At 42.7% G+C, this 24,720-nt stretch overlaps 1 protein-coding gene and 50 non-coding genes across 51 annotated transcripts in view; all 51 read left to right on the top strand.

Moving 5' to 3' along the window:
• Positions 1-24,720, top strand: part of LOC120936420 (kyphoscoliosis peptidase-like) — a 222,743-nt gene that overhangs the window by 17,642 nt on the left and 180,381 nt on the right. The gene's annotated exons all lie outside the window — the stretch shown is intronic.
• LOC120938271 lies at positions 41-156 on the top strand. Its single transcript, XR_005748910.1, has one exon. It is a non-coding gene; the product is annotated as a U5 spliceosomal RNA (small nuclear RNA).
• On the top strand, positions 450-565 carry LOC120938353. Its single transcript, XR_005748987.1, has one exon. It is a non-coding gene; the product is annotated as a U5 spliceosomal RNA (small nuclear RNA).
• LOC120938226 lies at positions 850-965 on the top strand. The gene has a single exon (XR_005748866.1). It is a non-coding gene; the product is annotated as a U5 spliceosomal RNA (small nuclear RNA).
• Positions 1,259-1,375, top strand: LOC120938291. Its single transcript, XR_005748929.1, has one exon. It is a non-coding gene; the product is annotated as a U5 spliceosomal RNA (small nuclear RNA).
• On the top strand, positions 1,666-1,781 carry LOC120938269. Its single transcript, XR_005748908.1, has one exon. It is a non-coding gene; the product is annotated as a U5 spliceosomal RNA (small nuclear RNA).
• LOC120938225 lies at positions 2,075-2,190 on the top strand. The gene has a single exon (XR_005748865.1). It is a non-coding gene; the product is annotated as a U5 spliceosomal RNA (small nuclear RNA).
• On the top strand, positions 2,481-2,596 carry LOC120938268. Its single transcript, XR_005748907.1, has one exon. It is a non-coding gene; the product is annotated as a U5 spliceosomal RNA (small nuclear RNA).
• On the top strand, positions 2,887-3,003 carry LOC120938346. Its single transcript, XR_005748980.1, has one exon. It is a non-coding gene; the product is annotated as a U5 spliceosomal RNA (small nuclear RNA).
• LOC120938295 lies at positions 3,296-3,411 on the top strand. The gene has a single exon (XR_005748933.1). It is a non-coding gene; the product is annotated as a U5 spliceosomal RNA (small nuclear RNA).
• On the top strand, positions 3,702-3,817 carry LOC120938224. The gene has a single exon (XR_005748864.1). It is a non-coding gene; the product is annotated as a U5 spliceosomal RNA (small nuclear RNA).
• On the top strand, positions 4,108-4,223 carry LOC120938267. Its single transcript, XR_005748906.1, has one exon. It is a non-coding gene; the product is annotated as a U5 spliceosomal RNA (small nuclear RNA).
• LOC120938266 lies at positions 4,517-4,632 on the top strand. Its single transcript, XR_005748905.1, has one exon. It is a non-coding gene; the product is annotated as a U5 spliceosomal RNA (small nuclear RNA).
• Positions 4,926-5,041, top strand: LOC120938300. The gene has a single exon (XR_005748937.1). It is a non-coding gene; the product is annotated as a U5 spliceosomal RNA (small nuclear RNA).
• On the top strand, positions 5,335-5,451 carry LOC120938272. The gene has a single exon (XR_005748911.1). It is a non-coding gene; the product is annotated as a U5 spliceosomal RNA (small nuclear RNA).
• LOC120938265 lies at positions 5,742-5,857 on the top strand. Its single transcript, XR_005748904.1, has one exon. It is a non-coding gene; the product is annotated as a U5 spliceosomal RNA (small nuclear RNA).
• LOC120938290 lies at positions 6,150-6,266 on the top strand. The gene has a single exon (XR_005748928.1). It is a non-coding gene; the product is annotated as a U5 spliceosomal RNA (small nuclear RNA).
• Positions 6,557-6,672, top strand: LOC120938264. The gene has a single exon (XR_005748903.1). It is a non-coding gene; the product is annotated as a U5 spliceosomal RNA (small nuclear RNA).
• LOC120938345 lies at positions 6,963-7,079 on the top strand. Its single transcript, XR_005748979.1, has one exon. It is a non-coding gene; the product is annotated as a U5 spliceosomal RNA (small nuclear RNA).
• Positions 7,376-7,491, top strand: LOC120938263. The gene has a single exon (XR_005748902.1). It is a non-coding gene; the product is annotated as a U5 spliceosomal RNA (small nuclear RNA).
• On the top strand, positions 7,784-7,899 carry LOC120938232. Its single transcript, XR_005748872.1, has one exon. It is a non-coding gene; the product is annotated as a U5 spliceosomal RNA (small nuclear RNA).
• LOC120938289 lies at positions 8,193-8,309 on the top strand. The gene has a single exon (XR_005748927.1). It is a non-coding gene; the product is annotated as a U5 spliceosomal RNA (small nuclear RNA).
• On the top strand, positions 8,600-8,715 carry LOC120938262. Its single transcript, XR_005748901.1, has one exon. It is a non-coding gene; the product is annotated as a U5 spliceosomal RNA (small nuclear RNA).
• LOC120938261 lies at positions 9,006-9,121 on the top strand. Its single transcript, XR_005748900.1, has one exon. It is a non-coding gene; the product is annotated as a U5 spliceosomal RNA (small nuclear RNA).
• Positions 9,415-9,531, top strand: LOC120938288. The gene has a single exon (XR_005748926.1). It is a non-coding gene; the product is annotated as a U5 spliceosomal RNA (small nuclear RNA).
• Positions 9,819-9,934, top strand: LOC120938260. Its single transcript, XR_005748899.1, has one exon. It is a non-coding gene; the product is annotated as a U5 spliceosomal RNA (small nuclear RNA).
• On the top strand, positions 10,225-10,341 carry LOC120938287. The gene has a single exon (XR_005748925.1). It is a non-coding gene; the product is annotated as a U5 spliceosomal RNA (small nuclear RNA).
• LOC120938259 lies at positions 10,641-10,756 on the top strand. Its single transcript, XR_005748898.1, has one exon. It is a non-coding gene; the product is annotated as a U5 spliceosomal RNA (small nuclear RNA).
• Positions 11,049-11,164, top strand: LOC120938258. Its single transcript, XR_005748897.1, has one exon. It is a non-coding gene; the product is annotated as a U5 spliceosomal RNA (small nuclear RNA).
• Positions 11,458-11,573, top strand: LOC120938278. Its single transcript, XR_005748917.1, has one exon. It is a non-coding gene; the product is annotated as a U5 spliceosomal RNA (small nuclear RNA).
• Positions 11,864-11,979, top strand: LOC120938257. The gene has a single exon (XR_005748896.1). It is a non-coding gene; the product is annotated as a U5 spliceosomal RNA (small nuclear RNA).
• On the top strand, positions 12,270-12,385 carry LOC120938338. Its single transcript, XR_005748973.1, has one exon. It is a non-coding gene; the product is annotated as a U5 spliceosomal RNA (small nuclear RNA).
• Positions 12,679-12,795, top strand: LOC120938344. Its single transcript, XR_005748978.1, has one exon. It is a non-coding gene; the product is annotated as a U5 spliceosomal RNA (small nuclear RNA).
• Positions 13,086-13,201, top strand: LOC120938256. Its single transcript, XR_005748895.1, has one exon. It is a non-coding gene; the product is annotated as a U5 spliceosomal RNA (small nuclear RNA).
• On the top strand, positions 13,492-13,607 carry LOC120938361. The gene has a single exon (XR_005748990.1). It is a non-coding gene; the product is annotated as a U5 spliceosomal RNA (small nuclear RNA).
• LOC120938366 lies at positions 13,904-14,018 on the top strand. Its single transcript, XR_005748994.1, has one exon. It is a non-coding gene; the product is annotated as a U5 spliceosomal RNA (small nuclear RNA).
• On the top strand, positions 14,312-14,427 carry LOC120938254. Its single transcript, XR_005748894.1, has one exon. It is a non-coding gene; the product is annotated as a U5 spliceosomal RNA (small nuclear RNA).
• Positions 14,721-14,837, top strand: LOC120938325. The gene has a single exon (XR_005748960.1). It is a non-coding gene; the product is annotated as a U5 spliceosomal RNA (small nuclear RNA).
• On the top strand, positions 15,128-15,243 carry LOC120938253. The gene has a single exon (XR_005748893.1). It is a non-coding gene; the product is annotated as a U5 spliceosomal RNA (small nuclear RNA).
• On the top strand, positions 15,528-15,643 carry LOC120938252. Its single transcript, XR_005748892.1, has one exon. It is a non-coding gene; the product is annotated as a U5 spliceosomal RNA (small nuclear RNA).
• On the top strand, positions 15,937-16,052 carry LOC120938274. The gene has a single exon (XR_005748913.1). It is a non-coding gene; the product is annotated as a U5 spliceosomal RNA (small nuclear RNA).
• On the top strand, positions 16,346-16,461 carry LOC120938223. The gene has a single exon (XR_005748863.1). It is a non-coding gene; the product is annotated as a U5 spliceosomal RNA (small nuclear RNA).
• LOC120938230 lies at positions 16,752-16,867 on the top strand. The gene has a single exon (XR_005748870.1). It is a non-coding gene; the product is annotated as a U5 spliceosomal RNA (small nuclear RNA).
• LOC120938251 lies at positions 17,161-17,276 on the top strand. Its single transcript, XR_005748891.1, has one exon. It is a non-coding gene; the product is annotated as a U5 spliceosomal RNA (small nuclear RNA).
• LOC120938322 lies at positions 17,567-17,682 on the top strand. The gene has a single exon (XR_005748957.1). It is a non-coding gene; the product is annotated as a U5 spliceosomal RNA (small nuclear RNA).
• Positions 17,976-18,092, top strand: LOC120938292. Its single transcript, XR_005748930.1, has one exon. It is a non-coding gene; the product is annotated as a U5 spliceosomal RNA (small nuclear RNA).
• On the top strand, positions 18,380-18,495 carry LOC120938337. The gene has a single exon (XR_005748972.1). It is a non-coding gene; the product is annotated as a U5 spliceosomal RNA (small nuclear RNA).
• On the top strand, positions 18,789-18,904 carry LOC120938299. Its single transcript, XR_005748936.1, has one exon. It is a non-coding gene; the product is annotated as a U5 spliceosomal RNA (small nuclear RNA).
• LOC120938352 lies at positions 19,197-19,313 on the top strand. The gene has a single exon (XR_005748986.1). It is a non-coding gene; the product is annotated as a U5 spliceosomal RNA (small nuclear RNA).
• Positions 19,604-19,720, top strand: LOC120938220. The gene has a single exon (XR_005748860.1). It is a non-coding gene; the product is annotated as a U5 spliceosomal RNA (small nuclear RNA).
• On the top strand, positions 20,017-20,131 carry LOC120938221. The gene has a single exon (XR_005748861.1). It is a non-coding gene; the product is annotated as a U5 spliceosomal RNA (small nuclear RNA).

Below are 24,720 nucleotides of genomic sequence, written 5' to 3'. Positions count from 1 at the left end.
AGTCTCCATGAGTTGATTAGCATCTGTGTTCTGCCGGGTTATACTCTGGTTTCTCTATAAAGTGATTTAGTCTTTTGAATTTTAATAAAGATTTCTGTGGAGAGGAGCAACCATGAGTTTTGGTGATTTTTTTTTATGCCTGGCTAATGCCAGGCTTCCTTGGTGAAAGGTAGTTTGAGTTCCTTTGATTTGGAAAGGCACGCAGACGGCACTAATGTTGTTGTTGGTGGTGGTGGTGGTAAAAGTGGCCTAGAAAATGATTTGATGGTCTGGATCCACCTACACATATATTTGCCACCAATTCCATGGCCATGCGCCTTATATTGTTCTGATGAAGCTGATTGTTACGCGTGCCTGCTTATTCCCGCCCCCATGTAGCTGCACAGATATGCAAATTAGGCTGTCTTGTAGTCTCCATGAGTTGATTAGCATCTGTGTTCTGCCGGGTTATACTCTGGTTTCTCTATAAAGTGATTTAGTCTTTTGAATTTTCAGAAAGATTTCTGTGGAGAGGAGCAAACATGAGTTTTGGTGATTTTTTTTTATGCCTGGCTAATGCCAGGCTTCCTTGGTGAAAGGTAGTTTGAGTTCCTTTGATTTGGAAAGGCACGCAGATGGCACTAATGTTGTTGGTGGTGGTAAAAGTGGCCTAGAAAATGATTTGATGGTCTGGATCCACCTACACATATATTTGCCACCAATTCCATGGCCATGCGCCTTATATTGTTCTGATGAAGCTGATTGTTACGCGTGCCTGCTTATTCCCGCCCCCATGTAGCTGCACAGATATGAAAATTAGGCTGTCTTGTAGTCTCCATGAGTTGATTAGCATCTGTGTTCTGCCGGGTTATACTCTGGTTTCTCTATAAAGTGATTTAGTCTTTTGACTTTTAAGAAAGATTTCTGTGGAGAGGAGCAACCATGAGTTTTGGTGATTTTTTTTTATGCCTGGCTAATGCCAGGCTTCCTTGGTGAAAGGTAGTTTGAGTTCCTTTGATTTGGAAAGGCACGCAGACGGCACTAATGTTGTTGGTGGTGGTGGTGGTGGTAAAAGTGGCCTAGAAAATGATTTGATGGTCTGGATCCACCTACACATATATTTGCCACCAATTCCATGGCCATGCGCCTTATATTGTTCTGATGAAGCTGATTGTTACGCGTGCCTGCTTATTCCCGCCCCCATGTAGCTGCACAGATATGAAAATTAGGCTGTCTTGTAGTCTCCATGAGTTGATTAGCATCTGTGTTCTGCCGGGTTATACTCTGGTTTCTCTATAAAGTGATTTAGTCTTTTGACTTTTAAGAAAAGATTTCTGTGGAGAGGAGCAACCATGAGTTTTGGTGATTTTTTTTTATGCCTGGCTAATGCCAGGCTTCCTTGGTGAAAGGTAGTTTGAGTTCCTTTGATTTGGAAAGGCACGCAGACGGCACTAATGTTGTTGTTGGTGGTGGTGGTAAAAGTGGCCTAGAAAATGATTTGATGGTCTGGATCCACCTACACATATATTTGCCACCAATTCCATGGCCATGCGCCTTATATTGTTCTGATGAAGCTGATTGTTACGCGTGCCTGCTTATTCCCGCCCCCATGTAGCTGCACAGATATGCAAATTAGGCTGTCTTGTAGTCTCCATGAGTTGATTAGCATCTGTGTTCTGCCGGGTTATACTCTGGTTTCTCTATAAAGTGATTAAGTCTTTTGAATTTTCATAAAGATTTCTGTGGAGAGGAGCAAACATGAGTTTTGGTGATTTTTTTTTATGCCTGGCTAATGCCAGGCTTCCTTGGTGAAAGGTAGTTTGAGTTCCTGTGATTTGGAAAGGCACGCAGACGGCGTTAATGTTGTTGTTGGTGGTGGTGGTGGTAAAAGTGGCCTAGAAAATGATTTGATGGTCTGGATCCACCTACACATATATTTGCCACCAATTCCATGGCCATGCGCCTTATATTGTTCTGATGAAGCTGATTGTTACGCGTGCCTGCTTATTCCCGCCCCCATGTAGCTGCACAGATATGAAAATTAGGCTGTCTTGTAGTCTCCATGAGTTGATTAGCATCTGTGTTCTGCCGGGTTATACTCTGGTTTCTCTATAAAGTGATTTAGTCTTTTGACTTTTAAGAAAGATTTCTGTGGAGAGGAGCAACCATGAGTTTTGGTGATTTTTTTTTATGCCTGGCTAATGCCAGGCTTCCTTGGTGAAAGGTAGTTTGAGTTCCTTTGATTTGGAAAGGCACGCAGACGGCACTAATGTTGTTGTTGGTGGTGGTGGTAAAAGTGGCCTAGAAAATGATTTGATGGTCTGGATCCACCTACACATATATTTGCCACCAATTCCATGGCCATGCGCCTTATATTGTTCTGATGAAGCTGATTGTTACGCGTGTCTGCTTATTCCCGCCCCCATGTAGCTGCACAGATATGCAAATTAGGCTGTCTTGTAGTCTCCATGAGTTGATTAGCATCTGTGTTCTGCCGGGTTATACTCTGGTTTCTCTATAAAGTGATTAAGTCTTTTGAATTTTCATAAAGATTTCTGTGGAGAGGAGCAAACATGAGTTTTGGTGATTTTTTTTTATGCCTGGCTAATGCCAGGCTTCCTTGGTGAAAGGTAGTTTGAGTTCCTGTGATTTGGAAAGGCACGCAGACGGCGTTAATGTTGTTGTTGGTGGTGGTGGTAAAAGTGGCCTAGAAAATGATTTGATGGTCTGGATCCACCTACACATATATTTGCCACCAATTCCATGGCCATGCGCCTTATATTGTTCTGATGAAGCTGATTGTTACGCGTGCCTGCTTATTCCCGCCCCCATGTAGCTGCACAGATATGAAAATTAGGCTGTCTTGTAGTCTCCATGAGTTGATTAGCATCTGTGTTCTGCCGGGTTATACTCTGGTTTCTCTATAAAGTGATTTAGTCTTTTGAATTTTAAGAAAAGATTTCTGTGGAGAGGAGCAACCATGAGTTTTGGTGATTTTTTTTTATGCCTGGCTAATGCCAGGCTTCCTTGGTGAAAGGTAGTTTGAGTTCCTTTGATTTGGAAAGGCACGCAGACGGCACTAATGTTGTTGTTGTGGTGGTGGTGGTAAAAGTGGCCTAGAAAATGATTTGATGGTCTGGATCCACCTACACATATATTTGCCACCAATTCCATGGCCATGCGCCTTATATTGTTCTGATGAAGCTGATTGTTACGCGTGCCTGCTTATTCCCGCCCCCATGTAGCTGCACAGATATGAAAATTAGGCTGTCTTGTAGTCTCCATGAGTTGATTAGCATCTGTGTTCTGCCGGGTTATACTCTGGTTTCTCTATAAAGTGATTAAGTCTTTTGAATTTTCAGAAAGATTTCTGTGGAGAGGAGCAAACATGAGTTTTGGTGATTTTTTTTTATGCCTGGCTAATGCCAGGCTTCCTTGGTGAAAGGTAGTTTGAGTTCCTTTGATTTGGAAAGGCACGCAGACGGCACTAATGTTGTTGGTGGTGGTGGTGGTAAAAGTGGCCTAGAAAATGATTTGATGGTCTGGATCCACCTACACATATATTTGCCACCAATTCCATGGCCATGCGCCTTATATTGTTCTGATGAAGCTGATTGTTACGCGTGCCTGCTTATTCCCGCCCCCATGTAGCTGCACAGATAGGAAAATTAGGCTGTCTTGTAGTCTCCATGAGTTGATTAGCATCTGTGTTCTGCCGGGTTATACTCTGGTTTCTCTATAAAGTGATTTAGTCTTTTGACTTTTAAGAAAGATTTCTGTGGAGAGGAGCAACCATGAGTTTTGGTGATTTTTTTTTATGCCTGGCTAATGCCAGGCTTCCTTGGTGAAAGGTAGTTTGAGTTCCTTTGATTTGGAAAGGCACGCAGACGGCACTAATGTTGTTGTTGGTGGTGGTGGTAAAAGTGGCCTAGAAAATGATTTGATGGTCTGGATCCACCTACACATATATTTGCCACCAATTCCATGGCCATGCGCCTTATATTGTTCTGATGAAGCTGATTGTTACGCGTGCCTGCTTATTCCCGCCCCCATGTAGCTGCACAGATATGCAAATTAGGCTGTCTTGTAGTCTCCATGAGTTGATTAGCATCTGTGTTCTGCCGGGTTATACTCTGGTTTCTCTATAAAGTGATTAAGTCTTTTGAATTTTCATAAAGATTTCTGTGGAGAGGAGCAAACATGAGTTTTGGTGATTTTTTTTTATGCCTGGCTAATGCCAGGCTTCCTTGGTGAAAGGTAGTTTGAGTTCCTTTGATTTGGAAAGGCACGCAGACGGCACTAATGTTGTTGTTGGTGGTGGTGGTGGTAAAAGTGGCCTAGAAAATGATTTGATGGTCTGGATCCACCTACACATATATTTGCCACCAATTCCATGGCCATGCGCCTTATATTGTTCTGATGAAGCTGATTGTTACGCGTGCCTGCTTATTCCCGCCCCCATGTAGCTGCACAGATATGAAAATTAGGCTGTCTTGTAGTCTCCATGAGTTGATTAGCATCTGTGTTCTGCCGGGTTATACTCTGGTTTCTCTATAAAGTGATTAAGTCTTTTGAATTTTCATAAAGATTTCTGTGGAGAGGAGCAAACATGAGTTTTGGTGATTTTTTTTTATGCCTGGCTAATGCCAGGCTTCCTTGGTGAAAGGTAGTTTGAGTTCCTGTGATTTGGAAAGGCACGCAGACGGCACTAATGTTGTTGTTGGTGGTGGTGGTGGTAAAAGTGGCCTAGAAAATGATTTGATGGTCTGGATCCACCTACACATATATTTGCCACCAATTCCATGGCCATGCGCCTTATATTGTTCTGATGAAGCTGATTGTTACGCGTGCCTGCTTATTCCCGCCCCCATGTAGCTGCACAGATATGAAAATTAGGCTGTCTTGTAGTCTCCATGAGTTGATTAGCATCTGTGTTCTGCCGGGTTATACTCTGGTTTCTCTATAAAGTGATTTAGTCTTTTGAATTTTAAGAAAGATTTCTGTGGAGAGGAGCAACCATGAGTTTTGGTGATTTTTTTTTATGCCTGGCTAATGCCAGGCTTCCTTGGTGAAAGGTAGTTTGAGTTCCTGTGATTTGGAAAGGCACGCAGACGGCACTAATGTTGTTGTTGGTGGTGGTGGTGGTAAAAGTGGCCTAGAAAATGATTTGATGGTCTGGATCCACCTACACATATATTTGCCACCAATTCCATGGCCATGCGCCTTATATTGTTCTGATGAAGCTGATTGTTACGCGTGCCTGCTTATTCCCGCCCCCATGTAGCTGCACAGATATGAAAATTAGGCTGTCTTGTAGTCTCCATGAGTTGATTAGCATCTGTGTTCTGCCGGGTTATACTCTGGTTTCTCTATAAAGTGATTTAGTCTTTTGACTTTTAAGAAAAGATTTCTGTGGAGAGGAGCAACCATGAGTTTTGGTGATTTTTTTGTATGCCTGGCTAATGCCAGGCTTCCTTGGTGAAAGGTAGTTTGAGTTCCTTTGATTTGGAAAGGCACGCAGACGGCACTAATGTTGTTGTTGGTGGTGGTGGTAAAAGTGGCCTAGAAAATGATTTGATGGTCTGGATCCACCTACACATATATTTGCCACCAATTCCATGGCCATGCGCCTTATATTGTTCTGATGAAGCTGATTGTTACGCGTGCCTGCTTATTCCCGCCCCCATGTAGCTGCACAGATATGCAAATTAGGCTGTCTTGTAGTCTCCATGAGTTGATTAGCATCTGTGTTCTGCCGGGTTATACTCTGGTTTCTCTATAAAGTGATTAAGTCTTTTGAATTTTCATAAAGATTTCTGTGGAGAGGAGCAAACATGAGTTTTGGTGATTTTTTTTTATGCCTGGCTAATGCCAGGCTTCCTTGGTGAAAGGTAGTTTGAGTTCCTGTGATTTGGAAAGGCACGCAGACAGCGTTAATGTTGTTGTGGTGGTGGTGGTGGTAAAAGTGGCCTAGAAAATGATTTGATGGTCTGGATCCACCTACACATATATTTGCCACCAATTCCATGGCCATGCGCCTTATATTGTTCTGATGAAGCTGATTGTTACGCGTGCCTGCTTATTCCCGCCCCCATGTAGCTGCACAGATATGAAAATTAGGCTGTCTTGTAGTCTCCATGAGTTGATTAGCATCTGTGTTCTGCCGGGTTATACTCTGGTTTCTCTATAAAGTGATTTAGTCTTTTGACTTTTAAGAAAAGATTTCTGTGGAGAGGAGCAACCATGAGTTTTGGTGATTTTTTTTTATGCCTGGCTAATGCCAGGCTTCCTTGGTGAAAGGTAGTTTGAGTTCCTTTGATTTGGAAAGGCACGCAGACGGCACTAATGTTGTTGTTGGTGGTGGTGGTAAAAGTGGCCTAGAAAATGATTTGATGGTCTGGATCCACCTACACATATATTTGCCACCAATTCCATGGCCATGCGCCTTATATTGTTCTGATGAAGCTGATTGTTACGCGTGCCTGCTTATTCCCGCCCCCATGTAGCTGCACAGATATGCAAATTAGGCTGTCTTGTAGTCTCCATGAGTTGATTAGCATCTGTGTTCTGCCGGGTTATACTCTGGTTTCTCTATAAAGTGATTAAGTCTTTTGAATTTTCATAAAGATTTCTGTGGAGAGGAGCAAACATGAGTTTTGGTGATTTTTTTTTATGCCTGGCTAATGCCAGGCTTCCTTGGTGAAAGGTAGTTTGAGTTCCTGTGATTTGGAAAGGCACGCAGACGGCGTTAATGTTGTTGTTGGTGGTGGTGGTAAAAGTGGCCTAGAAAATGATTTGATGGTCTGGATCCACCTACACATATATTTGCCACCAATTCCATGGCCATGCGCCTTATATTGTTCTGATGAAGCTGATTGTTACGCGTGCCTGCTTATTCCCGCCCCCATGTAGCTGCACAGATATGCAAATTAGGCTGTCTTGTAGTCTCCATGAGTTGATTAGCATCTGTGTTCTGCCGGGTTATACTCTGGTTTCTCTATAAAGTGATTTAGTCTTTTGAATTTTAAGAAAAGATTTCTGTGGAGAGGAGCAACCATGAGTTTTGGTGATTTTTTTTTATGCCTGGCTAATGCCAGGCTTCCTTGGTGAAAGGTAGTTTGAGTTCCTTTGATTTGGAAAGGCACGCAGACGGCACTAATGTTGTTGTTGTTGGTGGTGGTGGTGGTAAAAGTGGCCTAGAAAATGATTTGATGGTCTGGATCCACCTACACATATATTTGCCACCAATTCCATGGCCATGCGCCTTATATTGTTCTGATGAAGCTGATTGTTACGCGTGCCTGCTTATTCCCGCCTCCATGTAGCTGCACAGATATGAAAATTAGGCTGTCTTGTAGTCTCCATGAGTTGATTAGCATCTGTGTTCTGCCGGGTTATACTCTGGTTTCTCTATAAAGTGATTAAGTCTTTTGAATTTTCATAAAGATTTCTGTGGAGAGGAGCAAACATGAGTTTTGGTGATTTTTTTTTATGCCTGGCTAATGCCAGGCTTCCTTGGTGAAAGGTAGTTTGAGTTCCTGTGATTTGGAAAGGCACGCAGACGGCTTAATGTTGTTGTTGGTGGTGGTGGTGGTAAAAGTGGCCTAGAAAATGATTTGATGGTCTGGATCCACCTACACATATATTTGCCACCAATTCCATGGCCATGCGCCTTATATTGTTCTGATGAAGCTGATTGTTACGCGTGCCTGCTTATTCCCGCCCCCATGTAGCTGCACAGATATGCAAATTAGGCTGTCTTGTAGTCTCCATGAGTTGATTAGCATCTGTGTTCTGCCGGGTTATACTCTGGTTTCTCTATAAAGTGATTAAGTCTTTTGAATTTTCATAAAGATTTCTGTGGAGAGGAGCAACCATGAGTTTTGGTGATTTTTTTTTATGCCTGGCTAATGCCAGGCTTCCTTGGTGAAAGGTAGTTTGAGTTCCTTTGATTTGGAAAGGCACGCAGACGGCGTTAATGTTGTTGTTGGTGGTGGTGGTGGTAAAAGTGGCCTAGAAAATGATTTGATGGTCTGGATCCACCTACACATATATTTGCCACCAATTCCATGGCCATGCGCCTTATATTGTTCTGATGAAGCTGATTGTTACGCGTGCCTGCTTATTCCCGCCCCCATGTAGCTGCACAGATATGAAAATTAGGCTGTCTTGTAGTCTCCATGAGTTGATTAGCATCTGTGTTCTGCCGGGTTATACTCTGGTTTCTCTATAAAGTGATTTAGTCTTTTGACTTTTAAGAAAAGATTTCTGTGGAGAGGAGCAACCATGAGTTTTGGTGATTTTTTTTTATGCCTGGCTAATGCCAGGCTTCCTTGGTGAAAGGTAGTTTGAGTTCCTGTGATTTGGAAAGGCACGCAGACGGCACTAATGTTGTTGTTGTTGGTGGTGGTAAAAGTGGCCTAGAAAATGATTTGATGGTCTGGATCCACCTACACATATATTTGCCACCAATTCCATGGCCATGCACCTTATATTGTTCTGATGAAGCTGATTGTTACGCGTGCCTGCTTATTCCCGCCCCCATGTAGCTGCACAGATATGCAAATTAGGCTGTCTTGTAGTCTCCATGAGTTGATTAGCATCTGTGTTCTGCCGGGTTATACTCTGGTTTCTCTATAAAGTGATTAAGTCTTTTGAATTTTCATAAAGATTTCTGTGGAGAGGAGCAAACATGAGTTTTGGTGATTTTTTTTTATGCCTGGCTAATGCCAGGCTTCCTTGGTGAAAGGTAGTTTGAGTTCCTGTGATTTGGAAAGGCACGCAGACAGCGTTAATGTTGTTGTTGGTGGTGGTGGTAAAAGTGGCCTAGAAAATGATTTGATGGTCTGGATCCACCTACACATATATTTGCCACCAATTCCATGGCCATGCGCCTTATATTGTTCTGATGAAGCTGATTGTTACGCGTGCCTGCTTATTCCCGCCCCCATGTAGCTGCACAGATATGCAAATTAGGCTGTCTTGTAGTCTCCATGAGTTGATTAGCATCTGTGTTCTGCCGGGTTATACTCTGGTTTCTCTATAAAGTGATTAAGTCTTTTGAATTTTCATAAAGATTTCTGTGGAGAGGAGCAAACATGAGTTTTGGTGATTTTTTTTTATGCCTGGCTAATGCCAGGCTTCTTTGGTGAAAGGTAGTTTGAGTTCCTGTGATTTGGAAAGGCACGCAGACGGCGTTAATGTTGTTGGTGGTGGTGGTGGTGGTAAAAGTGGCCTAGAAAATGATTTGATGGTCTGGATCCACCTACACATATATTTGCCACCAATTCCATAGCCATGCGCCTTATATTGTTCTGATGAAGCTGATTGTTACGCGTGCCTGCTTATTCCCGCCCCCATGTAGCTGCACAGATATGAAAATTAGGCTGTCTTGTAGTCTCCATGAGTTGATTAGCATCTGTGTTCTGCCGGGTTATACTCTGGTTTCTCTATAAAGTGATTTAGTCTTTTGACTTTTAAGAAAAGATTTCTGTGGAGAGGAGCAACCATGAGTTTTGGTGATTTTTTTTTATGCCTGGCTAATGCCAGGCTTCCTTGGTGAAAGGTAGTTTGAGTTCTTGTGATTTGGAAAGGCACGCAGACGGCACTAATGTTGTTGTTGGTGGTGGTAAAAGTGGCCTAGAAAATGATTTGATGGTCTGGATCCACCTACACATATATTTGCCACCAATTCCATGGCCATGCGCCTTATATTGTTCTGATGAAGCTGATTGTTACGCGTGCCTGCTTATTCCCGCCCCCATGTAGCTGCACAGATATGCAAATTAGGCTGTCTTGTAGTCTCCATGAGTTGATTAGCATCTGTGTTCTGCCGGGTTATACTCTGGTTTCTCTATAAAGTGATTAAGTCTTTTGAATTTTCATAAAGATTTCTGTGGAGAGGAGCAAACATGAGTTTTGGTGATTTTTTTTTATGCCTGGCTAATGCCAGGCTTCCTTGGTGAAAGGTAGTTTGAGTTCCTGTGATTTGGAAAGGCACACAGACAGCGTTAATGTTGTTGTTGGTGGTGGTGGTAAAAGTGGCCTAGAAAATGATTTGATGGTCTGGATCCACCTACACATATATTTGCCACCAATTCCATGGCCATGCGCCTTATATTGTTCTGATGAAGCTGATTGTTACGCGTGCCTGCTTATTCCCGCCCCCATGTAGCTGCACAGATATGCAAATTAGGCTGTCTTGTAGTCTCCATGAGTTGATTAGCATCTGTGTTCTGCCGGGTTATACTCTGGTTTCTCTATAAAGTGATTTAGTCTTTTGACTTTTAAGAAAAGATTTCTGTGGAGAGGAGCAACCATGAGTTTTGGTGATTTTTTTTTATGCCTGGCTAATGCCAGGCTTCCTTGGTGAAAGATTGTTTGAGTTCCTTTGATTTGGAAAGGCACGCAGACGGCACTAATGTTGTTGTTGTTGGCGGTGGTGGTGGTGGTAAAAGTGGCCTAGAAAATGATTTGATGGTCTGGATCCACCTACACATATATTTGCCACCAATTCCATGGCCATGCGCCTTATATTGTTCTGATGAAGCTGATTGTTACGCGTGCCTGCTTATTCCCGCCCCCATGTAGCTGCACAGATATGAAAATTAGGCTGTCTTGTAGTCTCCATGAGTTGATTAGCATCTGTGTTCTGCCGGGTTATACTCTGGTTTCTCTATAAAGTGATTAAGTCTTTTGAATTTTCATAAAGATTTCTGTGGAGAGGAGCAAACATGAGTTTTGGTGATTTTTTTTTATGCCTGGCTAATGCCAGGCTTCCTTGGTGAAAGGTAGTTTGAGTTCCTGTGATTTGGAAAGGCACGCAGACGGCTTAATGTTGTTGTTGGTGGTGGTGGTGGTAAAAGTGGCCTAGAAAATGATTTGATGGTCTGGATCCACCTACACATATATTTGCCACCAATTCCATGGCCATGCGCCTTATATTGTTCTGATGAAGCTGATTGTTACGCGTGCCTGCTTATTCCCGCCCCCATGTAGCTGCACAGATATGCAAATTAGGCTGTCTTGTAGTCTCCATGAGTTGATTAGCATCTGTGTTCTGCCGGGTTATACTCTGGTTTCTCTATAAAGTGATTAAGTCTTTTGAATTTTCATAAAGATTTCTGTGGAGAGGAGCAAACATGAGTTTTGGTGATTTTTTTTTATGCCTGGCTAATGCCAGGCTTCCTTGGTGAAAGGTAGTTTGAGTTCCTGTGATTTGGAAAGGCACGCAGAAGACGTTAATGTTGTTGTTGGTGGTGGTGGTGGTAAAAGTGGCCTAGAAAATGATTTGATGGTCTGGATCCACCTACACATATATTTGCCACCAATTCCATGGCCATGCGCCTTATATTGTTCTGATGAAGCTGATTGTTACGCGTGCCTGCTTATTCCCGCCCCCATGTAGCTGCACAGATAGGAAAATTAGGCTGTCTTGTAGTCTCCATGAGTTGATTAGCATCTGTGTTCTGCCGGGTTATACTCTGGTTTCTCTATAAAGTGATTTAGTCTTTTGACTTTTAAGAAAAGATTTCTGTGGAGAGGAGCAACCATGAGTTTTGGTGATTTTTTTTATGCCTGGCTAATGCCAGGCTTCCTTGGTGAAAGGTAGTTTGAGTTCCTTTGATTTGGAAAGGCACGCAGACGGCACTAATGTTGTTGTTGGTGGTGGTGGTAAAAGTGGCCTAGAAAATGATTTGATGGTCTGGATCCACCTACACATATATTTGCCACCAATTCCATGGCCATGCGCCTTATATTGTTCTGATGAAGCTGATTGTTACGCGTGCCTGCTTATTCCCGCCCCCATGTAGCTGCACAGATATGCAAATTAGGCTGTCTTGTAGTCTCCATGAGTTGATTAGCATCTGTGTTCTGCCGGGTTATACTCTGGTTTCTCTATAAAGTGATTAAGTCTTTTGAATTTTCATAAAGATTTCTGTGGAGAGGAGCAAACATGAGTTTTGGTGATTTTTTTTTATGCCTGGCTAATGCCAGGCTTCCTTGGTGAAAGGTAGTTTGAGTTCCTGTGATTTGGAAAGGCACGCAGACGGCGTTAATGTTGTTGTTGGTGGTGGTGGTAAAAGTGGCCTAGAAAATGATTTGATGGTCTGGATCCACCTACACATATATTTGCCACCAATTCCATGGCCATGCGCCTTATATTGTTCTGATGAAGCTGATTGTTACGCGTGTCTGCTTATTCCCGCCCCCATGTAGCTGCACAGATATGCAAATTAGGCTGTCTTGTAGTCTCCATGAGTTGATTAGCATCTGTGTTCTGCCGGGTTATACTCTGGTTTCTCTATAAAGTGATTAAGTCTTTTGAATTTTCATAAAGATTTCTGTGGAGATGAGCAAACATGAGTTTTGGTGATTTTTTTTTATGCCTGGCTAATGCCAGGCTTCCTTGGTGAAAGGTGGTTTGAGTTCCTGTGATTTGGAAAGGCACGCAGACGGCGTTAATGTTGTTGTTGGTGGTGGTGGTGGTAAAAGTGGCCTAGAAAATGATTTGATGGTCTGGATCCACCTACACATATATTTGCCACCAATTCCATGGCCATGCGCCTTATATTGTTCTGATGAAGCTGATTGTTACGCGTGCCTGCTTATTCCCGCCCCCATGTAGCTGCACAGATATGAAAATTAGGCTGACTTGTAGTCTCCATGAGTTGATTAGCATCTGTGTTCTGCCGGGTTATACTCTGGTTTCTCTATAAAGTGATTTAGTCTTTTGAATTTTAAGAAAAGATTTCTGTGGAGAGGAGCAACCATGAGTTTTGGTGATTTTTTTTTATGCCTGGCTAATGCCAGGCTTCCTTGGTGAAAGGTAGTTTGAGTTCCTTTGATTTGGAAAGGCACGCAGACGGCACTAATGTTGTTGTTGGTGGTGGTGGTAAAAGTGGCCTAGAAAATGATTTGATGGTCTGGATCCACCTACACATATATTTGCCACCAATTCCATGGCCATGCGCCTTATATTGTTCTGATGAAGCTGATTGTTACGCGTGCCTGCTTATTCCCGCCCCCATGTAGCTGCACAGATATGCAAATTAGGCTGTCTTGTAGTCTCCATGAGTTGATTAGCATCTGTGTTCTGCCGGGTTATACTCTGGTTTCTCTATAAAGTGATTAAGTCTTTTGAATTTTCATAAAGATTTCTGTGGAGAGGAGCAAACATGAGTTTTGGTGATTTTTTTTTATGCCTGGCTAATGCCAGGCTTCCTTGGTGAAAGGTAGTTTGAGTTCCTGTGATTTGGAAAGGCACGCAGACAGCGTTAATGTTGTTGTTGGTGGTGGTGGTAAAAGTGGCCTAGAAAATGATTTGATGGTCTGGATCCACCTACACATATATTTGCCACCAATTCCATGGCCATGCGCCTTATATTGTTCTGATGAAGCTGATTGTTACGCGTGCCTGCTTATTCCCGCCCCCATGTAGCTGCACAGATATGCAAATTAGGCTGTCTTGTAGTCTCCATGAGTTGATTAGCATCTGTGTTCTGCCGGGTTATACTCTGGTTTCTCTATAAAGTGATTTAGTCTTTTGAATTTTAAGAAAAGATTTCTGTGGAGAGGAGCAACCATGAGTTTTGGTGATTTTTTTTATGCTTGGCTAATGCCAGGCTTCCTTGGTGAAAGGTAGTTTGAGTTCCTTTGATTTGGAAAGGCACGCAGACGGCACTAATGTTGTTGTTGTTGGTGGTGGTGGTGGTAAAAGTGGCCTAGAAAATGATTTGATGGTCTGGATCCACCTACACATATATTTGCCACCAATTCCATGGCCATGCGCCTTATATTGTTCTGATGAAGCTGATTGTTACGCGTGCCTGCTTATTCCCGCCCCCATGTAGCTGCACAGATATGAAAATTAGGCTGTCTTGTAGTCTCCATGAGTTGATTAGCATCTGTGTTCTGCCGGGTTATACTCTGGTTTCTCTATAAAGTGATTAAGTCTTTTAAATTTTCATAAAGATTTCTGTGGAGATGAGCAAACATGAGTTTTGGTGATTTTTTTTATGCCTGGCTAATGCCAGGCTTCCTTGGTGAAAGGTAGTTTGAGTTCCTGTGATTTGGAAAGGCACGCAGACGGCTTTAATGTTGTTGTTGGTGGTGGTGGTGGTAAAAGTGGCCTAGAAAATGATTTGATGGTCTGGATCCACCTACACATATATTTGCCACCAATTCCATGGCCATGCGCCTTATATTGTTCTGATGAAGCTGATTGTTACGCGTGCCTGCTTATTCCCGCCCCCATGTAGCTGCACAGATATGCAAATTAGGCTGTCTTGTAGTCTCCATGAGTTGATTAGCATCTGTGTTCTGCCGGGTTATACTCTGGTTTCTCTATAAAGTGATTAAGTCTTTTGAATTTTCATAAAGATTTCTGTGGAGAGGAGCAAACATGAGTTTTGGTGATTTTTTTTTATGCCTGGCTAATGCCAGGCTTCCTTGGTGAAAGGTAGTTTGAGTTCCTTTGATTTGGAAAGGCACGCAGACGGCGTTAATGTTGTTGTTGGTGGTGGTGGTGGTAAAAGTGGCCTAGAAAATGATTTGATGGTCTGGATCCACCTACACATATATTTGCCACCAATTCCATGGCCATGCGCCTTATATTGTTCTGATGAAGCTGATTGTTACGCGTGCCTGCTTATTCCCGCCCCCATGTAGCTGCACAGATATGAAAATTAGGCTGTCTTGTAGTCTCCATGAGTTGATTAGCATCTGTGTTCTGCCGGGTTATACTCTGGTTTCTCTATATAGTGATTTAGTCTTTTGATTTTTAAGAAAAGATTTCTGTGGAGAGGAGCAACCATGAGTTTTGGTGATTTTTTTTTATGCCTGGCTAATGCCAGGCTTCCTTGGTGAAAGGTAGTTTGAGTTCCTTTGATTTGGAAAGGCACGCAGACGGCACTAATGTTGTTGTTGGTGGTGGTGGTAAAAGTGGCCTAGAAAATGATTTGATGGTCTGGATCCACCTACACATATATTTGCCACCAATTCCATGGCCATGCGCCTTATATTGTTCTGATGAAGCTGATTGTTACGCGTGCCTGCTTATTCCCGCCCCCATGTAGCTGCACAGATATGCAAATTAGGCTGTCTTGTAGTCTCCATGAGTTGATTAGCATCTGTGTTCTGCCGGGTTATACTCTGGTTTCTCTATAAAGTGATTAAGTCTTTTGAATTTTCATAAAGATTTCTGTGGAGAGGAGCAAACATGAGTTTTGGTGATTTTTTTTTATGCCTGGCTAATGCCAGGCTTCCTTGGTGAAAGGTAGTTTGAGTTCCTGTGATTTGGAAAGGCACACAGACAGCGTTAATGTTGGTGGTGGTGGTAAAAGTGGCCTAGAAAATGATTTGATGGTCTGGATCCACCTACACATATATTTGCCACCAATTCCATGGCCATGCGCCTTATATTGTTCTGATGAAGCTGATTGTTACGCGTGCCTGCTTATTCCCGCCCCCATGTAGCTGCACAGATATGCAAATTAGGCTGTCTTGTAGTCTCCATGAGTTGATTAGCATCTGTGTTCTGCCGGGTTATACTCTGGTTTCTCTATAAAGTGATTAAGTCTTTTGAATTTTCATAAAGATTTCTGTGGAGAGGAGCAAACATGAGTTTTGGTGATTTTTTTTTATGCCTGGCTAATGCCAGGCTTCCTTGGTGAAAGGTAGTTTGAGTTCCTTTGATTTGGAAAGGCACGCAGACGGCACTAATGTTGTTGTTGGTGGTGGTGGTGGTAAAAGTGGCCTAGAAAATGATTTGATGGTCTGGATCCACCTACACATATATTTGCCACCAATTCCATGGCCATGCGCCTTATATTGTTCTGATGAAGCTGATTGTTACGCGTGCCTGCTTATTCCCGCCCCCATGTAGCTGCACAGATATGAAAATTAGGCTGTCTTGTAGTCTCCATGAGTTGATTAGCATCTGTGTTCTGCCGGGTTATACTCTGGTTTCTCTATAAAGTGATTTAGTCTTTTGAATTTTAATAAAGATTTCTGTGGAGAGGAGCAAACATGAGTTTTGGTGATTTTTTTTTATGCCTGGCTAATGCCAGGCTTCCTTGGTGAAAGGTAGTTTGAGTTCCTTTGATTTGGAAAGGCACGCAGACGGCACTAATGTTGTTGTTGGTGGTGGTGGTGGTAAAAGTGGCCTAGAAAATGATTTGATGGTCTGGATCCACCTACACATATATTTGCCACCAATTCCATGGCCATGCGCCTTATATTGTTCTGATGAAGCTGATTGTTACGCGTGCCTGCTTATTCCCGCCCCCATGTAGCTGCACAGATATGAAAATTAGGCTGTCTTGTAGTCTCCATGAGTTGATTAGCATCTGTGTTCTGCCGGGTTATACTCTGGTTTCTCTATAAAGTGATTTAGTCTTTTGACTTTTAAGAAAGATTTCTGTGGAGAGGAGCAACCATGAGTTTTGGTGATTTTTTTTTATGCCTGGCTAATGCCAGGCTTCCTTGGTGAAAGGTAGTTTGAGTTCCTTTGATTTGGAAAGGCACGCAGACGGCACTAATGTTGTTGTTGGTGGTGGTGGTAAAAGTGGCCTAGAAAATGATTTGATGGTCTGGATCCACCTACACATATATTTGCCACCAATTCCATGGCCATGCGCCTTATATTGTTCTGATGAAGCTGATTGTTACGCGTGCCTGCTTATTCCCGCCCCCATGTAGCTGCACAGATATGCAAATTAGGCTGTCTTGTAGTCTCCATGAGTTGATTAGCATCTGTGTTCTGCCGGGTTATACTCTGGTTTCTCTATAAAGTGATTAAGTCTTTTGAATTTTAAGAAAGATTTCTGTGGAGAGGAGCAACCATGAGTTTTGGTGATTTTTTTTTATGCCTGGCTAATGCCAGGCTTCCTTGGTGAAAGGTAGTTTGAGTTCCTTTGATTTGGAAAGGCACGCAGACGGCACTAATGTTGTTGTTGGTGGTGGTGGTGGTAAAAGTGGCCTAGAAAATGATTTGATGGTCTGGATCCACCTACACATATATTTGCCACCAATTCCATGGCCATGCGCCTTATATTGTTCTGATGAAGCTGATTGTTACGCGTGCCTGCTTATTCCCGCCCCCATGTAGCTGCACAGATATGCAAATTAGGCTGTCTTGTAGTCTCCATGAGTTGATTAGCATCTGTGTTCTGCCGGGTTATACTCTGGTTTCTCTATAAAGTGATTAAGTCTTTTGAATTTTCATAAAGATTTCTGTGGAGAGGAGCAAACATGAGTTTTGGTGATTTTTTTTTATGCCTGGCTAATGCCAGGCTTCCTTGGTGAAAGGTAGTTTGAGTTCCTGTGATTTGGAAAGGCACACAGACAGCGTTAATGTTGTTGGTGGTGGTGGTGGTAAAAGTGGCCTAGAAAATGATTTGATGGTCTGGATCCACCTACACATATATTTGCCACCAATTCCATGGCCATGCGCCTTATATTGTTCTGATGAAGCTGATTGTTACGCGTGCCTGCTTATTCCCGCCCCCATGTAGCTGCACAGATATGAAAATTAGGCTGTCTTGTAGTCTCCATGAGTTGATTAGCATCTGTGTTCTGCCGGGTTATACTCTGGTTTCTCTATAAAGTGATTTAGTCTTTTGACTTTTAAGAAAGATTTCTGTGGAGAGGAGCAACCATGAGTTTTGGTGATTTTTTTTTATGCGTGGCTAATGCCAGGCGTCCTTGGTGAAAGGTAGTTTGAGTTCCTTTGATTTGGAAAGGCACGCAGACGGCACTAATGTTGTTGTTGGTGGTGGTGGTGGTAAAAGTGGCCTAGAAAATGATTTGATGGTCTGGATCCACCTACACATATATTTGCCACCAATTCCATGGCCATGCGCCTTATATTGTTCTGATGAAGCTGATTGTTACGCGTGCCTGCTTATTCCCGCCCCCATGTAGCTGCACAGATATGCAAATTAGGCTGTCTTGTAGTCTCCATGAGTTGATTAGCATCTGTGTTCTGCCGGGTTATACTCTGGTTTCTCTATAAAGTGATTAAGTCTTTTGAATTTTAAGAAAAGATTTCTGTGGAGAGGAGCAACCATGAGTTTTGGTGATTTTTTTTTATGCCTGGCTAATGCCAGGCTTCCTTGGTGAAAGGTAGTTTGAGTTCTTGTGATTTGGAAAGGCACGCAGACGGCACTAATGTTGTTGTTGGTGGTGGTAAAAGTGGCCTAGAAAATGATTTGATGGTCTGGATCCACCTACACATATATTTGCCACCAATTCCATGGCCATGCGCCTTATATTGTTCTGATGAAGCTGATTGTTACGCGTGTCTGCTTATTCCCGCCCCCATGTAGCTGCACAGATATGCAAATTAGGCTGTCTTGTAGTCTCCATGAGTTGATTAGCATCTGTGTTCTGCCGGGTTATACTCTGGTTTCTCTATAAAGTGATTAAGTCTTTTGAATTTTCATAAAGATTTCTGTGGAGATGAGCAAACATGAGTTTTGGTGATTTTTTTTTATGCCTGGCTAATGCCAGGCTTCCTTGGTGAAAGGTAGTTTGAGTTCCTGTGATTTGGAAAGGCACACAGACAGCGTTAATGTTGTTGGTGGTGGTGGTGGTGGTAAAAGTGGCCTAGAAAATGATTTGATGGTCTGGATCCACCTACACATATATTTGCCACCAATTCCATGGCCATGCGCCTTATATTGTTCTGATGAAGCTGATTGTTACGCGTGCCTGCTTATTCCCGCCCCCATGTAGCTGCACAGATATGCAAATTAGGCTGTCTTGTAGTCTCCATGAGTTGATTAGCATCTGTGTTCTGCCGGGTTATACTCTGGTTTCTCTATAAAGTGATTTAGTCTTTTGAATTTTAAGAAAGATTTCTGTGGAGAGGAGCAACCATGAGTTTTGGTGATTTTTTTTTATGCCTGGCTAATGCCAGGCTTCCTTGGTGAAAGGTAGTTTGAGTTCCTTTGATTTGGAAAGGCACGCAGACGGCACTAATGTTGTTGTGGTGGTGGTGGTGGTAAAAGTGGCCTAGAAAATGATTTGATGGTCTGGATCCACCTACACATATATTTGCCACCAATTCCATAGCCATGCGCCTTATATTGTTCTGATGAAGCTGATTGTTACGCGTGCCTGCTTATTCCCGCCCCCATGTAGCTGCACAGATATGAAAATTAGGCTGTCTTGTAGTCTCCATGAGTTGATTAGCATCTGTGTTCTGCCGGGTTATACTCTGGTTTCTCTATAAAGTGATTTAGTCTTTTGACATTTAAGAAAAGATTTCTGTGGAGAGGAGCAACCATGAGTTTTGGTGATTTTTTTTTATGCCTGGCTAATGCCAGGCTTCCTTGGTGAAAGGTAGTTTGAGTTCCTTTGATTTGGAAAGGCACGCAGACGGCACTAATGTTGTTGTTGTTGGTGGTGGTAAAAGTGGCCTAGAAAATGATTTGATGGTCTGGATCCACCTACACATATATTTGCCACCAATTCCATGGCCATGCGCCTTATATTGTTCTGATGAAGCTGATTGTTACGCGTGCCTGCTTATTCCCGCCCCCATGTAGCTGCACAGATATGCAAATTAGGCTGTCTTGTAGTCTCCATGAGTTGATTAGCATCTGTGTTCTGCCGGGTTATACTCTGGTTTCTCTATAAAGTGATTAAGTCTTTTGACTTTTAAGAAAAGATTTCTGTGGAGAGGAGCAACCATGAGTTTTGGTGATTTTTTTTTATGCCTGGCTAATGCCAGGCTTCCTTGGTGAAAGGTAGTTTGAGTTCCTTTGATTTGGAAAGGCACGCAGACGGCACTAATGTTGTTGTTGGTGGTGGTGGTGGTGGTAAAAGTGGCCTAGAAAATGATTTGATGGTCTGGATCCACCTACACATATATTTGCCACCAATTCCATGGCCATGCGCCTTATATTGTTCTGATGAAGCTGATTGTTACGCGTGCCTGCTTATTCCCGCCCCCATGTAGCTGCACAGATATGAAAATTAGGCTGTCTTGTAGTCTCCATGAGTTGATTAGCATCTGTGTTCTGCCGGGTTATACTCTGGTTTCTCTATAAAGTGATTAAGTCTTTTGAATTTTCATAAAGATTTCTGTGGAGAGGAGCAACCATGAGTTTTGGTGATTTTTTTTATGCCTGGCTAATGCCAGGCTTCCTTGGTGAAAGGTAGTTTGAGTTCCTGTGATTTGGAAAGGCACGCAGACGGCGTTAATGTTGTTGTTGGTGGTGGTAAAAGTGGCCTAGAAAAGTCTGACACCCTGCAACACAGATCAAGGTAAAGAGTCTCTCACCGAGGCTCTTTACCACGTGATCAGCCGTGTCCAACCACGGCTGATCACGATGTAAACAGGAAGAGCCGTTGATGGCTCTTCCTCACTCGCGTCTGACAGACTCGAATGGAGGAGAGCCGATCGGCGGCTCTCCTGACAGGGGGGGTTCGCGCTGATTGTTTATCAGCGCAGCCCCCCATCAGATCGCCACACTGAACCACCAAGGAAGCCCACCCTGGACCACCAGGAAAGGGCAAATACAAAAAAAGTCTGGCAAAAAGAAAAAGTCTGAAAAAAAAAGCATTAAAAAATAAAAAAGATGCCAATCAGTGCCCACAAATGGGCACTGACTGGCAACATGGGAAAATAAGTGCCCGCACCACAGTGTCCATCAGTGCCACCCCACTGTGTCCATCAGTGCCACCCCACAGTGCCCATCCATGCCCAGTGCCCACCTGTGCCACCCATAAGTATCATCAGTGCCACCCATAAGTTCCGCCCATGAGTGCCCATCTGTGCCGCCTATGAGTGCCCAGTGCTGCCCATGAGTGCCCATCAGTGCCGCCCATGAGTGCCCATCAGTGCCACCCATGAGTTCCCATCAGTGCCGCCTATGTGTGCCCATCAGTGCCGCATACCAGTGCCGCCAATCAGTGCCACCTCATCTGTGCCCGTCAGTACTACCTCATCGATGTCCATCAGTGCCATCTCATCGGTGCCCATCAGTGCCGCCATATCAGTGCCCGTACTTGAAAGAGAAAACTTACTTATTTACAAAAAAATTAACAGAAAAAAATAAAAACGTAATTTTTTTCAAAATTTTCAGTCTTTTTTTAGTTGTTGCTTGCAAAAAAAAAATTTGCAGAGGTGATCAAATACCACCAAAAGAAAGCTCTATTTGTGGGGAAAAAAGGACGCCAATTTTGTTTGGGTACAGTGTAGCATGACCGCGCAATTGCCATTCAAAGTGCGACAGTGCTGAAAGCTGAAAATTGGCTTGGGCGGGAAGGTGCGTAAGTGCCTGGTATGGAAGTGGTTAAAAAGGTTTATGGTGGGAAGGTGGAGTTGTCAAGTGTGTTGGATGAGAATGGACAGGAAGTGAATGGAAAGGAGAGAGTGGGGGAAGAAGTTTGTAAGTTTTATGCAGATTTGTATAAGGAAAAGAAGAGGGATGCAAGAGTTGAGAAGGAAGTGTTGGAGCAGGTGGAGATGTGTTTGGATTTGGATGATAACAGTATGTTAGGAGAGAAAGTGAGTAAAGGTGAAGTTGATGAATGTCTTGGAAGTATAAAGAAAGATAAGACGCCTGGGTGTGATGGTTTGCCAGTTGAGTTTTATTGTATGTTTTGGGATGTGATTGGTGATTGTGTGTATGAGATGGTGATGAAAGTTCTGGAGGATGAGAGGATGCCTGAATCTATGATGACAAGTGTGATTGTTTAATTGTATAAGAAAAATGATAAGCGTGAGTTGAAGAATGTTGATTATAAGGTTGTGGCGAAGGTGTTGGCGAATAGGTTGCGTGCGGAGGTGGAGAAATTGGTGGGAGAGGAGCAAGTGTGTGCGGTGCCTGAGAGGTCAATTGCAGAACGTTTGGTGAGTTTGAGGGATGTGTTATGGTTATGTAAGGAGAGGAAGCAGGAGGTGGCTGTGTTGGCTGTGGATTTTGAAAAAGCGTATGATAGAGTGTCGCATGAGTTTATGTTTAAAGTGTTGGGGATACCTGAGGTTTTGATTGGGTGGATTAATAGTTTGTATAGAGGTATGGTAAGTAAGGTGTTGGTGAATTGGTGGCTGACGAATGATATAGACATTGGGTCTGGAGTGAGACAGGGATGCCCGTTATTGCCTGTTTTATTTGTTTGTGTAATTGAACCGTTGTTGAGGATGTTGGCTAAGGATAAGTGTGTGAGAGGGGTGGAGGTTCCTGGGAGTGGTGGTAGGGTTTTGAAGGTGATTGGAAATATGGATGATGTTACCGTGGTTTGCAAGGATATGATGGGGTTAAGAAGGGTGAAACTATTGATTGAGATTTTTTGTATGGCGAGTGGGTTTTGTGTGAATATGGGGAAGAGTGAGTGCAAGTTGTTTGGGGTGTGGGGAACGGTTGAACAATGTGGTTGGAAGCTTTGTGTTGGAGGATTGAGGATTTTGGGTGTTAAGTTTGATGGAGATTTGTATGGGAGAGAGAGTTGGCAGGATGTTTTGGCAAGAGTGAAAAAGAAAGTTGAGTTCTGGTCTTTAAGGACTTTATCGTTGGAGGGGAAAGTGTTGGTTGTGAAAGCGGTTGTGATTCCTATTTTGTTATTTTTGTATTATGTGTTTCCGGCGCCTGATAGAGTGATGAAGCAGATTGTGAGAGTGTGTTTTTGGTTTTTTTGGTCGTCGAGGATGGAGAAGTTGAAGAGGGAGTAAGAAGTGATGAAAGGTGCAATGAATGGTGGGAAAGGTATGGTGAGTATTGAGAAGTTTCTGGTGGTGAAGTATGTAAGTATGTGTGTGAGATTAAGTGAGAAAGAGAATGTTGCAGAATGTATGGTGAGATATGCTGGTGGGAGTGTGTTGCGGAAATGTAAGTTGTGTGAGGTTGATCTGAGGAAGCCTGTATGTTTTGTTGCGCCCTGGTTTTATGTGAGGATTGATAGGTGTATGAGGAGGTATGGGTTGCAAGATGTGACGCGAGATAAATGATGTGAAAGTAAGAAAATTATGCAGTTGTTGAAAGAGAGGGAAGAAGTGGAAGGAATAGGTGGTTTAAGAGTTGCGGAATGTAAGAAAGTCTGGAAGAATGTATGTTGTAAGGGAGTGGACAATAGGCAGAAAGATATTGCATGGATGGGGGGTCATGGGTGTTTGCCTACTAGGGAGTTTCAGAGAAGGAGAAGGTTTGTTGATAGTGAGGTGTGTCCGATGAGTGGGTGTGGGGGGATTGAGAGAGTGATACTGTGATGGACATACTAAAATTCCTATTTTGTGTTATGAATAGAGCTACTCAAATGTTGCCTTTCCTCCATTATATTGTTTATTTTATTTCCTTTTATTGCTTGATCTATATAAGATATATAGAATTATTATGTATGGGTATATACTACAATACTGTTGTTATCCTTACATGAAGAAACAGATAATGTTTTAAATTATATGTTTTAATGTACATATCAGCTTGAAAGGAGGCAAAGAGCTATTCAGATGTCATCCCCTCCTCCTACTGCACTCCTAAACAGATTCACTCAAAACCCCTCCTCCTTCTCTCTCTCTGTATGAGCTTATATGGGTTTGAAGAGAATGTTGCCCCTGTGGGCTTCAATGGGAATCCCTGTTGGACACGAACAGACTTTTATGCCACATGGAAAGAAGGATGTGTGCAGCATGCCCAAAAAAGGACTTCCAAGGAGAATGTGTGCTGTGTGCAAAGAACAGACGTCACAGGGGGGCATGTAAGATGGGACTGAACTGTATAGACTGAACCAATCAAATGTGCTTTTGTTTGTGATGTCATATTGTTTATAAAAGACCAATAAATGGGTTTGGCCTGTCTCTTGAGGTTGAACGCTGAAAGGTGAGGATGTCGATTTTTCCTATCTGGTCTGCATGTTTCACTATTATGATTTGGGTCAACGGCAGAAATGGGGTTAGCCCTGAGGTTGTATCAGGGGTCAATCGTTATCACCACATGTGTTTTGGGAGTGTCGGTATGCAAAGAAAATATGGAGTAGGATGGAGAAGATGGTGAAGGGATTGACTGGTGTGGATGTTTTAACGTATGAGATGGTGTTGTATGGTTTGTGTGATTTAACGAGGAATGAGGAGAGGTTGTTGTGGATAGTGGTGAATTGTGTGAAGGAATGTTTGTGGGATGTGCGAAATATTTTTATTTTCAGAGATTGTTAAGGTGAGGGAGTGTGTGGCCATGGTCCGAGGAAGATTTTTAATTATGTGCATTATGATTTTATGAAATTGGGTGAGGGTGATGCACGGAAGTTGTGGAAAATACATGAGTGGAAGCAATGGTGTATATAATATGTTTTTTTTTTGGATTATGTTTGTTGATGTTTTATTTTTGATAAATTAATCTTTTATTTTTGTCTTCCAGGGTGAGTGCAGGTGGTGGTTAAGGGACAGTGTGGAGAAAGCGTATAGGAGTGATTTTTGTTCGTGTAGGGATAGGGTGGAGGGACAGTTTATAGTAGGGATATGTTTGATATGTTTTGATATTTTTTGCTATTTGATGGGTGGAATGTTTTGGTTTGTAATGTTTTTTCTTGTTATCTTTATTGCTGTATTCTTGATATTTTGTTGTTGTTATATACTTTGTTTTTTGCTATGTATCTTTTTGGGGTTTTGGTGGGAGGGTTTTGTGGGAGGGCTTTTGTGGGTGGGTTTTGGAAGGGATGTGGGTGTTTTTATGTAAATATTGTAAACTTTTTTTTATTTTTTGTATTTTATTTTCTGTACTTATTGTAAACCCTTTT

This window comes from Rana temporaria, chromosome 4 (assembly GCF_905171775.1).
Source record: "Rana temporaria chromosome 4, aRanTem1.1, whole genome shotgun sequence".
NCBI classification, from domain to species: Eukaryota; Metazoa; Chordata; class Amphibia; order Anura; family Ranidae; genus Rana; species Rana temporaria.
This window is presented reverse-complemented; position numbering and strand designations above follow the sequence as displayed.